The sequence below is a fragment of the Pagrus pagrus genome, assembly GCF_965226575.1.
Source record: "Pagrus pagrus genome assembly, chromosome: 22".
NCBI classification, from domain to species: domain Eukaryota; kingdom Metazoa; phylum Chordata; class Actinopteri; order Spariformes; family Sparidae; genus Pagrus; species Pagrus pagrus.
In genome coordinates, this window is record NC_140204.1 from 13,794,160 (window position 1) to 13,819,039 (window position 24,880).

The 24,880-nt window shown below is 42.2% G+C and overlaps 1 protein-coding gene across 7 annotated transcripts in view; it reads right to left on the reverse strand.

Moving 5' to 3' along the window:
• LOC311251930 (receptor-type tyrosine-protein phosphatase delta) overlaps positions 1–23,284 on the reverse strand; it is a 366,189-nt gene extending 342,905 nt beyond the window's left edge. For 6 of the 7 annotated variants that reach the window (XM_084344614.1, XM_084344611.1, XM_084344613.1 and 3 more), the window contains exons 1-3: positions 23,179–23,284; positions 22,869–22,987; positions 22,683–22,718 (exon numbers count right to left, since the gene is read on the reverse strand). The gene's annotated coding sequence lies outside the window, so the exon portion shown is untranslated. The remainder of the gene's footprint in view (positions 1–22,682; positions 22,719–22,868; positions 22,988–23,178) is intronic. The other variant, XM_084344615.1, reaches the window with a different exon arrangement.
• Positions 23,285–24,880: the final 1,596 nt, after the last annotated feature.

Here is a 24,880-nt window from a genome sequence, read left to right on the forward strand (position 1 = left end):
TTCTTCACATGTAAATTCCACATTTTCACATGTGATAAAATAGTTTAATGTGAAAGTGATTGGCTTTTATCACATCCGAATCAAAATTTGCAGATGTGCAAACTGATACTTTCACGTATCAATTACGTACATGACGATGATGTGGATTAGAGTTTCCACTTGTGAAATTGCTCTTTATAATGTCCGTCAATGCGAATCGAGAGAAAAATGCATGTCAAACTGGTGTCTTTGAACAATGCCGCTCACTTTTTTGCAGGAAAAACCCGCCAAAACATGTCACCTGGCGGATTCCACCGTAGATTGTTGTTCCACATTTTGTAAGTGTGCATCCACAGACACAAAGAGCATAGTCGGATGTCGAAAGAGAGAGCAGCCACTTGTCAGCCATTAGCGGGAGTGTTTATTTATCCCGTGTGGTGCAGTGCATTCTGGTCACTGTAGGTTTTTTACAACCTTTTAAGCAAAAGGTTTTCCCCTGTTTTCTCTTGTCACGTTGCACTAATTTAAAAAATTGTTGTCTCTCTCCTGCATAGACAGCCCAGTTGTATGCAAGGGCCATCCTTCGAGCGGCAAAGTACTTCTTTAACTATCACACAAGACAGCCAGAGAACAATATATCCTGACAATTGAGAAGCTGTTATTAGGGACTGTGTTGGATTTTTGCTGGAAACTGACTTAAATGATTAATCGTTCTTCAAAATAGTTGCCAATTACTTCCCTGTCCGTGCACTGATTTAGCTCTACTGTACTGTACATATGCGTGCCGTGTGACAGGGGGACTTTTATCTCGGGAGAAGCCGGCCCGGACTCTCCTCTTTGCCCATTAGGGAGCTGTCTGCAGTGTTTAAAGGCGATGACAGGAGCTGGAGTGATTGGCCGTTATTAAACCTCACTGAAACTCCTCCTGCTGAGAGTGTGTACCTCATGCTTACACTTTATTCATTAGCTCCAAAACATGCAGTGCATACGGCACGTTCCCTGTTATCATTACATTAATAAGGAGGCATTCATGAGCCTTTTAATTTGAATGTCTTTGTTTATTCAGAATAGAGGTGATTTCAAGGAATATCAAACGCCTAAGGAAGCACACAAACATGCACGCAAGGCATCCTCTAACATGCAATTCCTCTCTGCTTGCAGAGCTCTGTTAGACAAACACCGGCTGAGCAGAGGTGGTGAACACAAAGCCTGCTGGATGCAACAGTGGAGACCTGAAGGCTTTGTGGCAGAGTGATTTTTCTTCACTGCGTTCCCTACTGTTTTTGATATTGATAAAATGTATGAAATGGAGCACAGAACCTGGGTGTGAATCACAATACACAAAACACAGAAATACCAAAATACTCAATATTTGATTAGTTTGTCTCATGATAAAACGGAAACCATAGAAACCAAAATGACGTGTGCGCATGCATTTGCCGCGCGGCAATCGTAGCGGGGACGATCAGGGTGTGTTTCACCTTGTCAACCTGCTGCTGATCAAAGGACCGAGTGAAAAGACCCTACCTGTCAATCACTGCACTCGACTAACAACATTAAAGGCACTTTTCATGTGCGATCACAGATCAAACAGCTGAGATTATTATTATTGCATTATCAGTTTTATGGGTTTTAAACAGTGGCTCCCGTTCTCCAACACTGTGTACATTGGATCATGACAACTTGCTTTTATTTCTACAAGGACTTTCATTTCTTGCTTCGGGGTCATGAAACATAACCAGTCCGTAAAAGATTAAATCGTATTGCATATTTCAAGTGAAAAAAAAAAAAAAAAAAAGTCAGAATTGAAGATGCAAGAGCACAACAGCACCAATCATGTGGTTGCTTCTCGGAGACGACTGAATAATTCATACCCACAGAAATATATTCCTTCCTCTTTCTTGTCTCTTCTTTGTTCCCTTTCTGTCTCCCCTCACGCGTCTTCCATCATTCTTTTGTTCATAATTCCTCCACCCTCCCTCCATCCTCTCTTCAGGTCTGTCTGCGCAGGCCCAGGTTCGAGGTGGCTGACTTGGACGCAGCCACCATTAGTCAGACATAAGCACATGATTGCGATGCAGCAGGAAGCACACAATTACGCAACCCCTCATTTCAGTATTAGCACTCGTCACACTCCAAACTCAGACTTGGCATCCTCTGCATAACTGAAAGAATATTTCATCAATTCCTTGGCAGTTAGTGAAATGAGGGAATGAAAGCATTTTAGCCCTTGTTAGAAGCTCGTCGCAGAGAATGGACGGAGAGAAAACAAAGAATGCATATGTAATTAGAAGGAGGGGTTGCCAAAAAGTGGCTCTGTGAGGGAGAATGCAGCAGCGGGCTGAGGCATTAACACAGACATTGTCATTGGCAGGCTCGTATCGATCTGTAAGCCGGCCCTGTGTAACCGAACCAGCAGTGGAATCTAGTGACATGCTTTTTCTCTGTCGGAAGGTGTGACTATAGACTATTTGTCTTGGGTTTGCCCTGAGACCGAGCTGCAGGGTTACGGGGTCTGAGCGGTCACTCACACTCGTTCTGTTAGGGAAAGTTTCTCTAAGTGAAGGTAAATCTGTCCAAATACAGAAGTCAAACTTGCTAGAAATTGAAATTAATATATTCATACACTGTTCTGCTTTTCTGTGAACATTCAGTACTTGTTTGAGTGCTGATTGTGCGATTCAATGCGATTCACTGCATTCATCTGACAGTTTTTGTTATGCTGCAGATTCATATTATTAGTACAAAATGAGTAATTAAAATTAGCTCCACCCTCTCCAGCTGCAACATTAAAGTGATGAACACATTATTTGTAATCCAGTTATATATGATTTTGAAATGGACCACACTTTTACTTTGGGTACTTTAAGTTGATTTTGCTTTTAGGAATTTGTTCTTTTACCTAAAATTATGAATTGAGGACTGGTAACCTGGTATTTCTACGCTAAATTATTGCTACTTTAACTTTTGTGCAATTTGGCGCCCCCCACAGTTTCAGAGTGCAGCACCATTTGTCAGATGTAATGTAGGTGCTAACTACAAACAAAACTCATTACATCATAACAATGTTATGTTTTAAAAACTTGTATCTTGAAGTAAACATGTATGTAACGCTGTGATCCTACCCTCTCACTGAAGTTACATAGTGCAGAAACAAGTGATACGGGGGCGCTTCACCTTATTACAAGACACTGTACCATCAAAGTAATTTTGTAGCTGTTATATCAGGGTTAAAAAGTTGTATAATGTTGCTTCAAGTAAAAGGATCTGAGTACTTCTTCAACCACTTTATTTTTGACTTTTCATACTTCTGCTAAAAACCCGGCCCGTTCCTCTTATCTGTGCCTCATTTCTAATTATAAGCCTAATTATCATTAACTGTCTATTAAAATAATAGATAGTCACAAAACTTCCAGCTGAGCAAGTATAAATGAAGGGAGCTCATTAGAAATGTTGCCACTGAAGTGTACAGTAAATCATATCAGTTGCTGGTTATGTTCAGAACTGGCCGCCATTGTGACGGTTCGTCGCTAATGATGCAATGTACTGACCATTATATTACAAATGCATATTTCAGAGATGCAGGAAATTGCATTCACTCATTAGAAGTCAGCTCTGGTACACGGCACACACTGTTTAATCCCAGCTCCTGGCTTTGTTGTCTCTGTTAGCCGGCAGCAGCTGTGAAAAACTTCCCAGCCTCGGCAGCTTAGCTGTTTCCCCTTCCAGCAGTCTTTTTTCCCCTCCCAACACTCCTTCGGACCACATGTTGTGTTTTATGTGATTTACATGAACAAATGCTTATGTGATGACACATGATAGGGTTAATTAAGTCTTCCTTAAAAGCAACAGATGTGTTAACGGAAGAAAATACCTACTTTTAAAGGTCCCATATGATGTTTAATTTATTTTCATACTTTTAGTTTCGGTGTCGGCTAGAAAGTGGAAACATGCTTTGATATTCAAAAAACACATTATATTTCAATATTTTCGATTGCTGCAGCACCACTGTTCACCTCTGTCTGAACGCTCTGTCTCTTTAAGGCCAGTCTGCTCCGATTGGTCAGCTCTCACAGGCCTGTGCTGGCACCGTCCACCATGTTTCTGCATCAGCTATGCTGGTGTTTTTGCAGCCAAGCCACAGTTTCTGAATACGGGCACTGTGTGCACTCTACGTGGGTTGAGCATTTTTATACTTTGACATTATAGCACCTGGACCTGCTGTGTAATCAAAAGACAAGCACGTTAATGATGTCGCACAAAAAGGATTTGGTTTGGTTGAACTAGATGCAAGAGCATCAAATCAAAGTAGATGTTACACACACACACACACACACACACACACACGCACACACATACATAGCCGTATATAGCTGACAGCTGCTGAGCTTTCCTAACAGGACAGGTGTTTTAAGCTTGATAATTGCTAGGGTAGATACATTAACTGGGCTTTTCAAACTGGACTGTTTAATAAAGAAATAAAGCCAATACTTAGCGCAATGCTTTGTTATCATACGTTTATCATTACTGAAAAATACAATGTTATTGTCATTGTCATTGGAAAAAAAGCAGCTCAAGGACTAAATTGTTGAGATAAAAAAAAAGGCAAAGAAAGAAAGAAAAAGACAAATGTAATTAATCTTCAGATTTGGCAACAAACTGAACCTCAACTGCTAAATCTGTATTAACACAGACAGCACGGTGAATACAAACAGGTGAAAAGCGCAATGAATGAGATGTTCCTCTGGCTTGTCAGGATGCTCTCCCTATACACGACCATCGAGCTACTGTAATTCTAAGTGAGAACACAGCAGAGCAAAGTAGAGGTGTTTTTAAGGTGCACGATATAGCACAATTCCCTGCACAATTTTCACAATAACTATCCAATTTCACCCCACTGCTAGCCGCTGATGCCCAAGGCCACATGCCGGACCGGGCTCAGAGAATACCACTCTTTAACCAATACAGACAGAAGCAGGACTATTAAAAATAAAGCCCATTCAATTTATATCACGGTGGCATTAACGCTAATGAGTATATTAGTTTCAGGCTGTCACTGGGAATAAGAGGCAACATTGATCTCTTGTCATCATGCTCATAATAGATTTTTTCTCCCCCCCGTGCATATATTATTGTGCTGCTTTCCCCTGAGTTCCTATGGGAGTTGCTTTCACATTTTAATCTCTTCACTTAAAGAGAAGGCAAATGCATCTCCCTACACAGTCGATGCTAATCATGACGGTTTGCTGTACTGGCTTGTTTGAATGCATTTTTTTTTTTTAGCCACTTGCAAATTTGTATGCAGCGCAACCTTTGAATTATTGTTTTGGATTTCCATATTTATAGTTAGTCATATAGAAAAGTTGCTTTCTCTACACAAACAGGATGAGATCAAATTGGAAATCAAATCCCTGAATAAGACAAGGCAATTTTATTATATGTACTGTCTCAGCAAGACCCTGCGACCCGATTGCACCGCCTGCACAATTGCTGATATTAAAACAGAGTTGGACTCGTACTCCCAAGTGATTAAATGACCTTAAATGTCTATGAGGCATGGGTGACAATGGACTATGTGCATATAGCAGACAGCTTCCATGCTTTAATGTTATTACTTTGACTAGGTCTCATGATTTTAAAGATTCTCATGCATCTTTGGGGTATTTGTCAATATTATTTTTGATTTAAGTTTGTCTTTGAAGGTTAACCATAGGGAATGTTACATAAAAATGAATAAAAACATCCTTTTTTTGTTTTGTTTTTTGCCCTTTTTTCTTATCTATAGGCAAACCACCACCAATCTCTAAAAATCAGTTCACTAAGAGCATTCTGCTGCTTCTGATCGGCTGCAGGGTATTCAAGAATTTGGCAAAAGACAACTCGCTTTCACTGATTGAGCTTTCATTTTTCAAAGATCTCTTTTGTGCGGAAACACTCCTGCCCCACGATTACCTCGCCTAACACACACTCTGTGTATTGTCTATGAATAATCATTTTATGAACCTCACCATCAGCGCAGCTATCCACTTAGTCCAGTCCTTGATTACAGTCTATTTGACAGACTGTAGAGGACAGTGAGAGTTTTGGCCTTACCCTGGGGACACACTTGGCCCTTCCAGTAAAAAGCGGCCACTAATGGAAGCGGAGGCCCTCGTCTCCACTCCACATTTTATGTAGGCAATCCAGGCGTTTATGGTAATCATAAAGTAGGGCAAATGGAAGCCGGGGTCAGCTCTAAGCGCTGAAAAACACTGAGTGACGCAGCCTTGTTTACAGCTGCTGTGAGGCAAGTGCTACCACCTCCCTGTAAGTTGAGCCCCAGCAGGTGTCCATGCATGCATGATGCAAGAAAATCATCGAGTGAGGACCCCGAGAGGGACCCCCACCTTTCAATCTCTGTCTTTGTCGCTCACTCAGTCTTTCCTGCTCTCTCGCTCAATGTTTATGAACCTCTGGGGACAGTTTATAAAAAATTCATTGGCTCATTGAGGCGAGTAGCAAGCTTAATGTTGAATGTGTCTTCCCCCTCATATGCCATGATACCACCCGTTTCCCATGCGTTTGAGCGAACGGGGTTGCCTTTGAGGGAGCAGAGGTGGCCCGAGAGGGAAGGGGAACAGTCACGGGTGAATCATTACTACACTTTATTAATATGCAATTTTAAATGTGGGTGCTTGTGTTTCTCTTTGGAGATGCTCCACCATGATTGTGGCACAGCCTGGAGCCGAATGCTAATTTATTTTCTCATCTTCCCTGGCTTGGAAATCATCATAGCTGGTAGCGCCCACTGGCCTGCCAGAGAGCACGAATAGCTACAAGCAGTTGTCCTCGCTGTGCCACCGTGGGTGAAAGAGGCAAACAGAAATAAACCAGAAAAAGCCGAAACCAAATTGTTGTGGAGGTGTGAGCGTTGTTTGCTAGGCGCAGCCAGGGGTGCACATTTTCCGGCCTGTGACCGTTTTGAAATTGCCTCCACTGAGTGTAGATGCTTAGAATGCACACGACACATTAACTTCTCTTAATGTGACTGTCAAAAAAAAAGGAGGAAAATGCTTTCAGTGTGTGGGAGAAAATGTGCAACGCTTAACGAGTCATTTAAGAACATAATTTTCAATTACGAGCGGGAAAGAAATCACTTTAGGTCGGGATTAGATAAAAGACTGTAGTGATGATTTTACAGTGCAGGGAGCATTAAGAGAAATTGCGCTATGATACAGTAATCTGATGTAATGCAGTAGAAAAACGGAGAGGGAGGACAGAGAGCAGCCACAGTCTAGACATCCCTGTGGGTAGTCTGTTTGATTGGTGGAGGGAGAAGTTGCTCTCCATGATTGTTCATGGCCCTCCTATCTCTTCAGTTTGGACAGTTAATGGTTAAACAGTGGTGAATGGTTCATACATGATTCAGTAGTTCATTCAGAAGCGAAGGAGGTAGAATTAGGAAAGAAACCAAGATTAAAAATGAACTGGAACGTGACAGTCTGCCATAGGACATATTAAGCAAAATGGCAATCACTTTCCAGCCAATCCCCACCAACTGTACTTATGAAATTCATTTAGAGATGCGGACCTCTTGTAGATGAACAGGATTATGGGAGCACTGCTTCATTTTGCCATGCACAACAGACTGACAAGGGCAATAATAATGTGGTTTGTTACAGCCGACTCTTATCAGCTGAATTTAATCTCAGTCCACAGGAATCACATTCAGGGACCAATTCAAATATACCGTTAGACAATATAATCCATATCCATAGCCTTACAAATCCCTCGGTGCATTAATTCATCCCATACAGTCCACAAGATTAATAGTAGGCTGAGGCGAGATGTGATAAAGCCAGCAGAATTCATTGTCCCACTGGCCACCAGCACAGAGGCTAATTTGTATGGCACTCAATAGAAGTGCACAATGGTCATTGTTAAGGCTGATCAAATTTCAAAGACGCTATTGCTATGATTAGCTTGAGGAGTAAGTGTGCTCACTGATCTAAAACCCAGTAAGAGCATTAATTCCTGCAGGCACATGACGCGGAGAGACTGAGGGATCGTTCCAGTGCTGAAGGCAGCATAGGCACATCTGTGTGAAGCACAGGGTGGAATACACCAGTGGATAGCCAGGTGGAAGATTGTTACTTAGCCAATAGCAATCAATTACAGGATACGCCAGTTGGTATCTTATCATGGATTAATTAAATCGTATCCTTGCAAGGCATCTTTACAGCATGAAGAAGTGCAACCACTTTGATATATTCATTTTCCCATCGCCACTTATTATTCACAATCGAAACCGGCCTTCAAACGTGGAACAACTCAAAGGCTCCCTTGTGTACAGCATCATGCAGACGGTCCATTTCTTGTACTCCAGTATCGGACGTCCTGTTGTCCAAACTAGGCTACTGTGATCTTTGACGATGCAAAATAAAGGGTAAACTCGCAAGCTACGTTGAACTGGAAGTATTGAGAGGAAGCATTTTGGATAGGGCTCATGGAAGGGAAATATCATACTGCCTACTACTATCAACTGCCTTGCATTACCGTAACATGCCAATAAATCTGAAGTTCCTTGCTAGCTTGTCACCCAACTACGCTAGCGCGAATGAACGCAACAGTGTCACATGATACCATGAAACTAGTTTAAATGCATGGTGTGTAATTTCGGGTACTAGGTGTCTCACAATCAATACACAAAATACGGAGTTGCCGGTGAAAATGAATAATCGTACTCCATCCATCCCCAAGTCATACAAACAATATTAAACGATAAGGAGGCTAGCTAGCTGTTTTTAGGCGGAAATGTTACATATTGTGCCTTTTTAGATAAAAACAGATCTTGATCTTTGCTCTTTTCCCATAGAGAAAGTTCTTCTGGAGTCTACTTCAGATTTGCGCTTAAATTTTTAATTCACCTGTTTAAAATTTCAAAATGCCTCATGACTAAATAAAATTATGGAGAAAAGAGAAAATATATTTATTTTGATTATTTCGAAGCAGACTCCATCCCCATTGACTCGGCCATTTCCAGACTACTTTGCAGCGTACAACTTCACACCTCTGTTACACGTCTCCGATAGCTTCACGCAGACTTGCAATTGCAATTCTCACAGTTTCTGCCTGGGTCTGTGGGTTATTTCCACCAGTACAAGACCAGATGTAATACACCCCCACATCACACTGACTGAAAACAGTGTGTTTCGACGAGTCTCAGTAGAGAGTGTTCGTCACGGAAGTAGGAAGGCGGTGCAAGTCAAAGTTACCGGGAAGGCTATGAACATATGTGCTTCTGGGTCATGGCGGAGTGTTTAACCCCCTGCCCTTTCTTCACTATTTCTCTCACACAAACACTCTATCTCTGTTATTCAGAAGCTTTCATAACCCTTTCAGCCTGCTCGCACTTTGTCTTATCTACTGATCCTCTGTAGAGATGAAGCTGGGATTGGAGGACACTCCTAAAGCACTGTCAGTAAATCATTTATTTATCAGTGAGCTTTACGACATGTAGTTTGTTGTATATGTGACTAAAGAGGGAATTTTTGCCATTCCTGTAAATGTAAATGACATGGCTGCAGTGATATACCGACAAGAGAAGGAAAAGGTAGGATGTTATTGTTAAACATGGTGTGAATGATTGGACTTAATGGTATATAGAGGTTTCAAAATAAAACAGCTGTTTATATGTATCGCTTTCTTAGGCCCTTTGAGGTTCACTACCAAGAGTTTGTTTTGAAATGCTATGAAGCACTATACAAAATGAGGATGACTTCTAGTGTTTCAGCTGTGCAGAGCAAGCCAAAATAAGTCTAAAATATCTTTTACGAAGCATGAAAACGCTTTCTCAGTCAGCCACTCCACTTTTAGATAAACAGAAAGCATCCCCTTAAGGAAAAGCAGCAGATGAACTGTTTGTGAGGTAGTTCAAAGGCAAAAAAACAATCCCACATTCAGACCACGCTACATAGTAGCGGGGAAAAAAATGCATTCAACTTGGAGGAGAAAAGAAAGAAAAAAGATCTGCTGTAAAGCTAAAAAATACAATTCATCTTGTCGCGGTCCCTGCGAGGAGCGTGTAATCGCAATGACACACTGGTGTAATCCATTTAAAACACTTTGGCTCGGGCCTAGGCTGCTCTGACTTCCTCTGCAGGCTTGTGCCATCATCTTCATTTCAGATACGTTTCAGTGACTGCCTGCAATTAGTGAAAATGTGTAAGCTGCCTTGTCGTCCACCTGCTCAGGCTGCCGGGCGAGCATCTTGTCCTGGATGCATTACATGACTGGCAAGAGCGTGAAAGGAGGAAAAAAAAAAAAGGGAACACCAAAAGATAATAACCCGCTTGTCTCAGGCAGAGGTGAAGTGCAAGCCTATTCGCTTGTCCACAGACGTGTAATCTGTCTCGAGAGGTGCTCTCTCTTCTGGTGCCTGTTCATTTTGACTTTTCTGAGGCAGGGTAGACCCACCCAACATGACTAGGCAATGAGCTTAGAGTAATGGTGTCACCGGAGCGCTGAATCTCATTGAGAGTTGCTTGAGCAAACATTATCTCACACTGAACCGTTGCAAGGGTGTCTGGAGGGAAGGCTCCGGTGAGTTATTACACAGTGAGTTTTAATCTTACAGGAGGAAATACACCGTTGCCTTTTAATGCAGGGGGACCAGAGGGCGACCTGGGTCCATTCTGTATGTGCTTCTCTGTGCAGGACCGAGGCTAATTGAACTAATTACGCACTCAGGGGTACCAAATTAAACATCTTGTTGGCATTAAACTGTGGATGATTTATACTCACCTATAAACTCTGCCCAGGACTGCTGCCCACCACTACTGTGTTTATGCATCGTTGGTTTAATTATGACTATTTGTTAATGGGCATACTAAGAGGGCTGGAGTATTAAAAAATATTCAGTGTGACGAAGAATGAGAGGAATGATAAATAGGGGTTTCACTTCAGCAGTGATTCTCATGAACAGCCTCTAATGGACCTCCCAAAAGGCAGCGCCGGGGCTCCAGCTAATTATCATTTTCATTGCCAATTACTCTGACAGTTTTTTTGATTAATCATTAGTCTTCAATATCAGAAAAAGCGGCATATGCCAATCACTATTCTTCCAGAGCTCTAAGTGATTACTTGAAATTGTTTTTAAACCTTAAAAATTAAATGAGGACGGGATTGCAATTCTTATGGTGCAATTTATTACAGTCTATAAGGTGCAACCCCATTAAATATATGTGTGTCAATGTGAGACAACTCTTTTTGCGTAGCCATATCAGTATAAATAAATGTACCCTGTTGCATTTGTGCCTGCCAGCTATGTGTTAATGGCCGCTTCCCCATTCTGATTCATCTCATGCAAACACGCGTGTGATGCACAACACACCACTGCCAACGGTTTCACACCATTCCACTGATCTACAGGTGAAGAGACGCGGCACAGTGCTAGCCAAGGCAGCGCCAACGATGACTGCTCGCAAGTAAACATGGTTGAAAACAATGCCGGTTTTCAAATGTTCAAAAAGTTGGCGTTTGCAAATGTTACCGGAGGATTTCGCGCATCCGACACCTTTGTAAGGCCTCCAAGAGACACATAATGTGTTTTGGTGAGTAAATGTAAACAGAAACATTGTTTACCAAAAAACTCATGTGGCACCTTCAAGTTGCAAGTTGCTGTTTTCTAGCCAATAGTCCAAAACCCAAAAATACAAACACAAAAAAGCTGTAAATATTCACATTCGGGAAGCTGAAACAAGCAGTCACTTGGCATCTCTGATGATGATTTATTTATTCATTCTCAAAATTGTTGTCGAATATCTGTTAATTGCATCGCCGTGTGCAGAAGTATCAAGGCTAGATAAGACAGCTCAATGCACGAACCGCTGCGAACTTGCCTGAACTATATGAATGAAACTGAGTGTGAGAAGCCATGCATGAGGGGATGTGCAGCCACTGGATTATCTTCACACCTATTAGAGCATGGAGCTAATGGTGTCAGGCAGTGGTGACCACCAGACAGATGGGTTTTTTCTTTTTTTGGAATGAGGATATCAAACTTGAATTATTGAAAAATAAGAATCTTGCAACCATTTTGAGTCCTGCGCTCAAAATCACTTGCCTCAGTCCGGACATATCAGCAACTCGCCTATCTGGAAGTCAGGGTAGGCCATAACGTGCCAGGTCTTCTCAAAAGAAATTGCTCTTATCTTGCAAGCAATAATGTAAACTCTTTTCCTCTCTGAGCATATCGCATTCCCCAAGTCAACAGTTCAATCTCGCCTTCCTCGCCCACTTCTCTCCGAGCAGCAGATGCCATTACTTTTCTTGCCCCCACCTCTCATTCTCCTCACCCACCTTCATTCTGGGCCCCACTAGATGGATCGGCTCTCCCTCAATCCATGCTTCCTCTGCGCCTCCTCAGACGGCGAGATTGATTTGTCTACAGGACGCCTCTGACCTTTGATATGATCCGATAACGGACGCACGGCCCTAACCGAATTAGGCAATCAAAGGGGAGGCACATTAGGAGCGAGATGAGGTGTTTCCCTTTCCCTCGTAGCATACCTCTGCCTTTTTCCATGATGGTTAGATCCACCGTCCATCTCCTGCCCAACCCCATCAGACGCCCAGGGGAAAATAAAAGATGTGTTTTCAAATTGCACTTTGCCTAAAGGCTCTTTGAGCCAAATTTAATTTTCACCTTACATTGATTTTCCCCTTACTCCCAACTCAATGGATCCTAATGTTATCTATGGTGTATTTCTGTGCTATGCAGGCATACAGGGAGACTTTGGATGTCAGAAGACGTTGTGTACAATATGTCTTCCTCATAGTGTCAGGGGAGGAGAATGATTGAGAAACTGCCCTTTTCTTTGTGTCACTTCTTTTTTTGTCTTTTCTGTCATCTAGAATTTTCCCAAAATGATCATCTGGGTACTGAACCAGTAGAAAAAAGTGTATTAAAGTATCTGCCACTCTTGATTTTCTTAAAACAATAAAGGCCAGATGTAGCGGATTAAAACAGCAGACTTGAACGCATTCTGTTTGTGAAATGCAGAGACGCTTTCTTTTTCTAAATATACACCTAGCAACAAGGGATGGGATGCCTCATATTATGAGTAGCTTCTTACAATTATGTTGCAGTGAGTCTGGGTTTGCACTTGTTGGAGGTCTTCGTGTGTCCTAAACACCCTAACCCTATCCGAAACCCTTGGCCTCAGGGTCCGACCTAAAATCCACGTTTCTTAGAGTCAGACAAAGGTTGGATGATAATAAAATAGCAATGCTAGCGTCAGCAGCCGTGGCAACGGATGAGCAATCGTTATTTTATAGTTCATGACGAACAGACAAAACTGCAAAGCTGGTCGTGTTTGTTATAAATCACAGTGACAGCAACAGAACTTTTAAGGTAGAAAACGGAGGCACATGGGCACGGTGTTCTTGAAGGCGTGACTGGTCCTCTGGTCCAGTTTACGATCTAAAGAAGACCAAGTTTTGGTCAAAACTGTGTAAGTGTTTTCCTTTTGTTATTTTTTTTATTTTAAACTAAAAAAGGCTTTTCAACATCCATGGCTCGGTGCGAGTGCGCCTGAAGCAAGCCCATGTGCCTCCTCTTTCTACGTTGATCAGTTTGACTTCAAGAGCACCTCGGTTCACCTGGAGTTAACCAATTTGTAACCAAGAGCCCCCGTTATAGTTTCTTTTCGCTTAAGGGAACTGAAATAGCGAGTGGGTTAGCCGTGCTGTTTCAATCAGCATGGATGTACTTCACCAACTTTCTTGGCATGGTGGATTACATGCCTCAGGACTACGAATGTTACAACAGGCAGGACAAGGTGTTTTGTTTTGACAACTGAATCAATGTTAACATGTAGCTGTTAAAGATCTGTGCAAACAACGGTTGCAAGTTCCAGATTTTTTTAAAAGACAGGTTCGATTCCACATTTAACATTTCAAGATCTTTCCAGATCTGTGAAGACCTCCAGTCCAGGTTAATAACCAAGAAGCTCTGCATTCTCTGACTACTATTTCACAGGCCTGTCTCTGCATGATTTTTCCGGAAGTACTTGTTTTAGCTTTTATTGCAAGCTCGATTTTTGTGGGAATTAGGGAATTAGAAATGGGGAATAAGCAGGGACATCCAAATTGGGTTAAGTAAATCCAGCTCTATTCATAAAGCCTTAATAATTAATTACATGTGAGAACCTCGACCAGCTTCGGTATAGCTATGACGTGATTCACATCATTATGAACACCACATCATGATGTGAAAACCGGAAAAACGTGATGACAACCCATAAATTGTCTCATCAGAAAAGACAACGCTTCAGCCTCTGACTGTTTTGATATTTTTTTTTAGAACCACTGTGGTGTCAGGGATGAGTGAATTTCCTCAGCAGCCCACCTAAAAAACAAAAAAAAAAGTTGACAAGCCTGACAGAAGAGAGGATAGGTTTTGACAGATCCCAGCCTTCTTTCATTGGAACACATTGAAGGGGAAAACAAAGGGAGGAAGAGGAGGATGAGGGAAGGGGGTTGGCTTCAAAGTGGGCGACGGAGCTGCGGCGCCAACAAATGGTGTGAAAACACACGTCGACTTGCACGGATACACATGAGACCCGGTATCACAAGCCACGACACATAACTGGGCTTGCGCATTGACAGAGGGAAGGGTGTTTGCATGTGAAGGGAGGGAAGCATGAAGAGATGCAGCCCCCGCTCCTTTGGCAAGTCGGCACTCCTCGGTACCATTTGTTTGTCATCTTTAACTGGCAGAGAGCTAAGGAAGCCAGGTCTTACATAAACCCTACCCAGTATGGCTCTGTGCTGGGGAACTGATCCCTCCCAAAACCCTCATTGTTATTCTCTCATGATGCCGAGGGATCTGCCGAGCACCCACAGCCAAACCTACAGCAGGGCTGAGTGGGAATTGTGTTTACATGTGTGCTCTGTCAGGGGACTGAGCTCACTGCACACATAGGATTACACATGGAAGACAACTTCCTAAGCTTGTGCTGTTCAAATTTTCTTCATACTATCACCACATGATGTGCTCTTTTTTTGTGTTTGACTTTTTGTTTTATTTCCGCATCTCTGTTCTGTCATTTTATGTTTCTTCCTGTTCATTAATCTCTCCGGGTCTGTTATACTGCACATTTTATGCGATCATAACCCTTTAAAAGACTCCACGAGACAGGTCTTCTTTGTCAAATTGAATTTCCACTCTGTAGAATAACTCCCCTATCACCGACTGCGAGATATTCATCAAGGGAAGGGGGAGGATGGGGGGGATATCGAAATGTACAATATAATAGACTTTAGCACACTTCCAGGGGTGTCATATGTGTGGAAATTACACCCTATCGCCCAGCCTTAGAGCCTGTCAGGGGTTTTGATTTAAATGTCCGAGGCGGGGCTTGATCAAAAATGTCCTCTTTCAGCCTGATCAAAGACAATGGGGCCTCTGGGTCTTGAAATCCATGCTGCGCACTCTTAACCCTAGTATTTACAGTAGAGAGCTTGGATCCATTCAATGAAATATGCATAAAGCATTAATCGCCTCATCTCTTTCAGTCATCTCTGTCAGTTATGCACAATAATTTTCTCATTATCTTTGGGAAATCCACATATGGATTTTAATTGTCTGTGTAGTCGAGTTTGGATGTAGGATTCAGAGAATCTCTACATTTACTTTGCCACTGCATATATTTTCAATGACAGTGAGACTGTACTTTAGCTGGATGGGAAATACTATTAATAAATGATATGCTGTGGATACTAGCCTCCCTGATCCTACCACTATAGTTGGACTGTTTCATATTCGATATGAAGAAATCCTTTTTTTTTAATCTTGTGGGATGCTTCGCTAAAACCAACTAAGTTTTTTTAAAACTAAACCCTTACTGAAAGACAAGTGTTAAAACTTAAAATACCCTCACGGTCCAAGTTGTTTGCTCTTTTCTTCTCAGCAAAACAAAACTGTGCTGTCCATCATGGCGTGGAAAGGAAACTTTGTTCAAAGTGACCTCCAAGCGACTGCTGGAATGGCTTTAAGGTGCGAATATAAACATAATAGTGGGAAACTAAAGCTTCTGGGGGAACGGAGATTGCTGCATCCGCAGGTAAAACTAAGCCAAGGCTTCATCAAAATATTCTTGTGAGGAACGTTTTTGCCAGCCTTTCTTTTTTCTCATTACTGACCTGAAAGGATGGTAAGACAGAAAGCTTTGCATCACTGTTTAAAAAAGAGATGGGAAAGTGTCTGGAATTATAAACATGCCTGGGATGAAAAGCGAGAGAATGAATGTTATCTTGAGGTCAGAGGCGGCTGATCTGACAAAGAATACAACAAACTGCCACTCGAGTTCACTTTCCTCCTCTGCTCTTTCTTTTTTGTTGTGTTTTTTTTTCAAACACTTTGATTCGCTCTACCCTTTCCCATGGTGGAAGTCCCTTGGATAGCAACCGAGTAGGTCTAATTGATTTCTCTTGTTCATGTCGGTTAGAGGCAGCAGCATCGAGCTGTGCAGAGTACCCTGGCTCCAGCTTGCCTGCATTATTCCTTTCTGTTTTCTTCCTTGGCTCCATATCCCCGTAGACTATATTGCCAATACTCAACATTCCAGTAACCTCTGAAATCTTGCAGGGCATGGGATATTTATGGAGATAAAATAGCCACACCATGTGTCTTAGGAAAAGGTCAGGATGTGAGATCATGCTGTCATTTTGCTCTTTAAAAAGCAGACATGGTCATCGTTATCTATGCTAGCACCTATAGGATCAAAAATGAAACTACTAGCTAGCTGTGCTAACATGCAAAGGGTGGAAACCATGACTGCCTGTACAGCCTACTGCAATCCGATGTAGCAGCACTGCAATAAATACTACAGCACTTTTCTACCTAATAAATATTCATATTTCTCTGAGTGGGTCATATAGCTTTTAATTCACCTTTATAAATACTTAAAAGCAGCAGAAAGTGTTGCAGTAGAAGAGGATTGTCTTCTTATATGCAGATGTTCATGATACAGCGTCCAGCCAATGGTACATAGTTAATAGTTCAGGCAGGGATTCTGATTGAATCTCCTCTTGTCTTTGCCTTTTGTCAGTTTGTATCAGTTCGGTGAGTTCCTGTCATGTTAAAGCAGAGAGAAAGCAACGTTGTTGAAACTCAGCTGCACAATACAGACGCAGGTTCTCTTTAGGCAATAAAGATACAGTGAGTCAAGCAGAGACGGGAAACATCCGCCACAGATTTCCTTGTTAAGATGAAGTACAAATCATAGATTGTTGGGTTAGAACTCCTGCTACCGTGAGAGAGAAATGACGTAATGGGAAATAATGTCCTTCTATAGAGCACAGACGTGTGTTTGGTGACTTTGTCATTGGTTCAAGGTAAAGACAGCCAATAAAATGCAGTAGATACCACTTCACCAACATCCATGGTGTGGCTTCATTCAAATGCCACAGCAACATATTCAAATTGTAGAGGATTTCATTTGTATAGGTTAAATATCATCCCATTTGGCTTGCAGCTTTACTTCGGATACTGTGCAGTTATAAAACTGACAGCAATTTAAACCAAACCACCACCAATTGTGAAATGTTTTGACACTTTCTCACTGGTGAAATTCTCCTACTGCTTCGCCAGTGATGCAAGAAAGGCCAACCAAGAAAACCTTGTTGACTTTTCACGAGGAGACAATATGTTCTAGATCAAATGATATGATCAAACTGACATCATATTTGCTCGCAGACATGTGCTGTACAGTAATACAGCTGCTGAGGTCTGGCTGCACCTTAGCTGTCCATTCTACAGAGGATTGTTCTTGCAGTTCTTGCAATCCGTATTTTCATCCAGATATCTAAATATATAATTCTAATAGAGAAAACAAGAGAAACAAAAAGATAAGTTGACTTGGCACCCATATTGTATTTTCTCACTTTAAAGAACTAATACGTAGCTTTTGAATGAAGAAAGAGCACCATCTTTCTCTTACAAAATCAATGTTTACTCCTACACATACCTCAGCCTCTGGTGGCTAATGTTAACTGACACTTACTTTGGCCTGATATCGATACAGAGCCAGTTCACTGACTTTAATGCTCTTGTCAGGTGTATGTGATATCAGTGTTGATGTTGTTACTATAGTATCACTATTTATGTTGTTCCAGAACCATCATTGAAACTGACCAGTCACACTGTAGGCAACAGAAATACTTGGATAGGTTAAGGTAACAGAAATACTTGGTAAGGTTTAGGTAACAGAAATACTTGGGTTAGGTTTAGGAAAGAAAAATACTTGGTCAGGTTTAGGTAACAGAAATACTTGGTTAGGTTTAGGCAACAAAAATACTTGGTTAGGTTAAGGTAACAGAAATACTTGGTTAGGTTTAGGCAACACAAATACTTTGTTAGGTTAAGGTAACAGAAATACTTGGTTAGGTTTAGGCAACACAAATACTTGGTTAGGTTAAGGTAACAGAAATACTTGGTTAGGTTTAGGCAACAAAAATACTTGGTTAGGTTAAGGTAACAGAAATACTTGGTTAGGTTTAGGCAAGAAAAATACTCGGTCAGGTTTAGGGTAACAAAAATACTTGGTCAGGTTTGGGAAAATACACCCTTTCACAACGTTAAGCCTATGTTTGAAAGGATAACTTCTCCTACATGCCTGTTTTTAAAGTCTTCTTCTGAATGGTCAGTTTCAATGATGGTCCTGTAGGATTACTTTTCATGATGTTTCAGGAACAATACCAAAATGGTAATATCAGATTCATTCACACTCTTCTCATAATCATGTAACTGCCAATTGGGGGCATGGTTTAACAAAAGTTGCATAGTCTGTCTTTAAACTGCTAGTGGAAAAAAACCATCCTGTCATAAACCCTTTTCTGACATGCACAGTTCAATGAGCACCTTTGAAAACTCCCCAGTCTGTCAGGGATAATAGCAAAATGCTTCTCTTTCAGCCAAAAATAGACAAAAATGAAAACATTTATTCCAATATATGCCATGCAAACTAGATTCAGCTTGCGATATCAACACAATCTCAAATGATATCAACTTGCATACATCCATCATGGCTTACTGTTGATTCATCTCTTACCCTGAGAGAGTGAATATCAGTTCTCAGTACTCAGACGAGGCTTGTTGCAGTGTTGATACTCAGCTATCAGGTGACACAAAGTGATAACCTGTAGTTTTTATAATCATCTGATAATGTGTGAGCAGTGAGTAAGAAAATTAGGTAAAAAACCTTTCTTAATTGGATAACAAGAGACTGTGAAGCCCGCAATAGTTCACCTTCCTACTGTATGACATACATCAGGCCTAATAGCGCCGATGTCTCCGGCAGAAGGCAAAAGTTGTTGTTTAGCAACTTAATGAGCATCTGATTTATGACTGGAACCATGTGCCCGATAAATAAACAGCACAGGTGAGAGGGTTTCATTTTCCAACCATCAACTAAGAAAAACAACATTACATGTAAGAGTGTGCTTGAGTGCATGGCCCTGTGTATAAATGTGTGTCTGCGTGCGTATGTTTGGCATTGAGGTGAATTTAATTAATCATTCATCTCTTGCTTTACACAATAATGTGCATGAAATGGCTTAGCATCCATCCCATTCTGAATCTCCAAATATCTAGTTTCTGTGTTGAAACATATTCAAGGAACACACCCCTGACACACACCTGCGCTACGACACGTGACTGGTTACATCTACGGCTATGTGATGCGCATGCTTGTTTGGTCCTGTCATACCACCCTTAGATCCAGAATCAGATGGTATCCTGTGCCACGCCGCCAAGGGAGTCTTGGCTGCATGGGATGAGAAAGAGATGGCAAACTTTGGCAGCTAATGCATCAGCTCGCACAAAATGAAGCCCGCCTCATCCAAGAGCATTAAGATGTGGATAAATAAATAAAACATTGCCACCATCAGAAGAGAGGCAATGTGACAGCGGGATGTTTTTTTTTCTCCTGCTTTCATGTTGGCAGGCGCAGACATTTTATTTTGGGATGAATCAAAATTTCCTGAAAACGCCTGCGTCAGGTGTATCTAATTATCTGACAGCGCATCCTCATTATAGAGCGGCCCCTGGGAGCCGGCTACTCGGCTTGCCGAGCCTTGGACCGCAATCAAGGTGTTCCTCACAGTAAAAACACTGGGATAATATATCCGCCGCTCTTCTATATTTGTCCTGCTTACTCCTTTTTTTTTTTCGGAGAATTGGGAAATATTTGCTCTCCTCTAACACTGTGCGCCCCCGTCTTCCCTCTGAGTCATTACATGTATGCCAATATAGAGGCTGGGATAAATTATATGCAGTGTGCGACATCCAACAAACATGTATCTATACAGTAGAACTTACTGAGAAATATGCGATCCAGAAGAAGAAAAAAAAGAGCTATAAATTTATTAGCAGCTGTTTTGACAGGCCCTCGCCATCTCAGCCATGCCCCGATTATGTCACCTGGATGAAGTTTATAAACCATAATTACAGCTTACTGCTGCTCCTCTCCAGGGAGGTGCAGCAGGCAGCAGTAAAGTGGGTGTGTTGTTAACACAGTCTCACTAGTGCAACCTATGTTCAGGCCTAATTAATAAGAGAATAAGATTTACAGCAAAAAAAAAATTCAGCCATCTCACTGGCACCGCGTGGCCATGGCTCTCGGGGCGGGCGGGGGGGGTCCACTGTGAAGTAGCTTGTGCCAACTGTGAACAAGCAGACCTGTCCTCCCTGCTTACTACTTCTAGCCGTTGCTCAAATCCCATCCAGCAGTGATTGATGCGGGCCCTGGCGAGTAGTTTTGGGAGTATCACTCAAAGGGAAGACGGGAAAGAAAATTGCAGAATGTTGCCAGTTTATAAAATGGGAGCGCTGCTGGGTAACGGACGGCGGGGGACGGTCTTACCTGGGACTAATCCTTGAAAGCTTCACGAGACATTCACCGCCTGACAGCAAATGATTCAAATCCACTTCTCGTCTCCAAACTGTCTCAGCACATGGGGATAACTAGCCAAGAGGACTGCTGTATTTCAACATTTCATCATGTTGCAATTTATTGTGCAAGCAATAGTGCTTTGAAAGAGGAGGGGGAGGATGTGTGTTTGTCTCCCATTGGTGTTTCTGTTGGATTTGTTTATTTTCATATTTGGATGATGTCCACAGTGCCTCTGTATTCCTGAGTGTTTTGCAATTTTAAGCAAGAAACATAGATAGATAGATAAACAGATAGATAGATAGATAGATAGATAGATAGATAAATGGTGCCAAATAAGCTCAGCATCAGCAAATCTCTAACCCCAGGGCAACATTATTGAAGCAATACTAAATCCAGCCTTAATCACAGTTCAAATAGGAAACTCCCATCTCAGTAACGCTGGTGGCACAGCACCAAACAACTTCATATTGAAACACAATGATTACCATAACCAAAAACCAGCTAAAGTACATTATTGAGCAGTTTCGGGGGCTGAAATTCCTCCTGCCCTCATGTCACAGCTTCCTGTCCCTGTCTGCTTCCCATTTAGCTCTTTTTTTTTTCTTTTTGTAATGCAACAGTAGCCTATCTCTTGCAGCGCCTCATGACTGGCAGACCGTAATGCTATTACCTCTCCTCAATGGTCATGCTCACTTAGCCCTCTGTCACTCTACACTAGCCGGGCAAGACACATCTCTCTGGCTCTGTGAGCTGTCCTTGCCCTCATTTGCGATTGCTTCTCCTCGGCTTGGCTTGCTACAAGACACCGAGGCGCACAAACTTTTCAGTTCATTATCTTGCCTTTTTAGAGGCTTTTTCCCACTACTGTTTTGTTTTTTTTTCTTTCTCTCTGGGCTGCAAAGTGTGACTGCAAATCACGGGTAATTGGCTATATATGAATCACTTGTCAGTAGTAGTCTGACAAATACTCTTTAACACAGAGAAAGCCGTTGTATAAATCATGGAATTTTCTAACTTCCAAATATAGCTGGCAGCGATGGAGGGGGGTAACAAAAAAAAAAAAAAGACATGGGCCTCTGCTGACACGCTACTGCGCATGATCCGCTGTCAATCACCAGTCAAATCTCACATCAAAGCCTGTCAGATAAGAGCAGCAAAACGGGTAAACTGGGTGAGTCACAGCCCACCCACCGTCTACATCACCTGAGTCAGGAACCCTTGGGCACGCACGCACACACGCGCGCACACATCCATCCAAAGACAGACAGCCCCCCCCCCTCCCCCTCCTCTGTTTCGGGACCAAACATTTAACCAAACTTTCCTGCAACTGACACACACAATATCCGAGGATGTGAAATGGCATGCGTGCGTGCTTGTGCATCCTTGAAAGAGAAGGCGCCGTTTGGAGAGGGGGACGGCTCTCTGCGCTGCGAGCACAGTGTGTGTTATAAATGACGGCGATAAAAAAGAAGAGGGGGGGGAAAAAAAAAAAAAAAAGAAATATCTAAATATCTCGCCACCATCTGGAGCGTAACGGCGAGCAGCAGACCGCCGCTCCATTCTCCATAACGCAGCTTGAAGATATGCAGAAATATGCGCCCTGGGCACCTACTCACATCGCGGCACGACACATAACTTGGAGCGGACACCGAGCCAGCACTTAATCTCCACACACAGACACATGACGAGCTGCTTTTCCAAAACTGCAATTCACAGAAGAAGCAGATAGAAGAGGCAGGAAAAAGAAAAAAAGTCTATACTACTTACTATGCGCACAGGCGGTTGAATGCAAAGCCCCGGTAACTGCAAATAAAAATAGAAGAATGGGAGATGAAGTACACGCTCATTTTCTTTCTTTATTATCTCCACATGAATAAAAGTCAGCGTGGTAAACAGATGCATGCATTCAAAAAAAACCGTGAAGCTGTCTGGGGTATCAAAATGTCCACTCACCGGGGCTGTCCGAATAAATTCCTGAGGAAATTCCAGAGGAGTCCCTTCTTTCTTCCCTCAAAGTCAGAAAACAGCAATGCTTTTTTTCTTATTCCAAAAACAGGCCCCCTTTGGTTGAACTGAAAGAGAGAAGAGACCAAACAGCCACAACAAATTCCATTAGAACCGGGAGAGTCCCCCCGCCCCACCACCAACACCACCACCACCACCCAAAAAGTGTTGACATAACATCTGTGAAGAAGCAGCAAACAAAAAAAACACCAAAAAAAAAGGCAACTCGTAATAAATAGTCGGAATGGACAGATGGTACCTGCTCTCTTTATCACTGTCGACAAAGACAATGAGAGCGGCAATAAGACGGGCAGGAAAACTGAGAGAGAGCGGAGCTTTTCTTAGGAAACGCAGCCCCAGCGTGCTGTCAGATTACACCAGCACACTCTCACTCTCTCTCACACACACACACACGCACACACACACACATACACACTCACAGCTCCCGGCGACGGCTGGAGAGAGAGGGGAGGAGAGCGGAGACGGCAGGGATGCTGCGCTCGGCGCTGCACTTCACAGTCCAGCCGCTTGATGGCCGGAGAGAGGAGCGGCTCACACCGGCATGTCTGCCTTCATCCCGCTTTAACAAACACACTGTCCTTCAGCGGGGTGATGAAGGCCGACATGCTCATTATGACAACTTAAAGAATCGTAATGTTGGTGTTATAAACATCTGCAATGGCTGCGGTTGTCACCGTCGTCATGTATTATTGCCTGCACCTGGCAGCTTGAACGCTGATAACTCTAAATGGCAGCTTAATTACAGCTTAACGTCTCTGCAGCCTAAATCACACTGTGCTGGAATGTAATTAATTACATTTATTCAGGTTTTCCACATTTAAAGTACTTGTACTTTATTAAGTATTTCGTTATACGTCTTTCTTTTCTTTTTTGACTTTGTTACTTGACTAAATGTATTTGAAGGCTTTAGTTTCTTTACAGTTTAGAAAACTGTCTGATTTACAACAACAGTTTCAATGGCTTATATAAGCCAATTAAGAGACTGCCTTTTCTTTTCTTTGTTTTGTTTTGACTTGATTCACCCCTAAGTGATCTTGAGTATAAATAAAAGTTTATTGATTTATTGCAAATATATGAAACTACAGGGGGCGGCTGTAGCTCATGAGATCCAGCGGGTTGTCACGCAATTGGAAGGTCGCTGGTTCGAAGCCCCTTCTCACTCTCCTGGCATGGCAGCTTCTGCCATCAGTGTGTGAATGGATGAATGTGACAAGTGTTGTAAAGCACTTTGTGCGGTGAGTAGACTGGAAAAGTGCTATACAAATGCATATAGTTAAATGAAACTAGCTGCTGCTGCTAAATGTAGCTGCCATTAGCTAGTGTGTTCAGTTAGCCATTTAGCTGGTGGTCCCATTAGCTTACTCTACTTAACTGGGACGCGTAGCACTGGGGGAGTGTTGGCTTTTACACCACTAGCACAGGAGCTTTGGAATGCAGTACAGAGGCGATTTACAGGCAGGGACAGTGTTAATGACCATTTGAAATATCTGTACGTCCCGCGTATTGTTGTCTGTAGTGATTTAACTCTTTCCTGTAATGTTTTTTCATTGTGGCTTGTGTTGGTTGTGAGTTGAGGTCAGTGATGTGGGATGTTTTGATACCTATATTGTGACATTGTGCGAATTAATGTGATTTCACAGTTCGAGGGTTTTGTGTTCTTCAATGCTATTTGTGGAGTTGTTTTATAGTACATGTGACAATCTTTCATACTGGTTTGAAAATCTGAAGCCTCCTCATAAAAAGTGAAATTCTGGTTTGGGAGTTCACAAGAGGCAAAACTTTATGCAGTATAAGCATTTTTCACAAAGGACGTTTTGGACATGCACAGCAGGGAAAGTGCAGGTGTAAATAAAATGTAAAAAGAAAAATTGGCTGAATTCCATTTAGCTGCATGAGTTTCAGGGTCCTGCGATTGTGCATGCTGGCTCAACTGTCACACG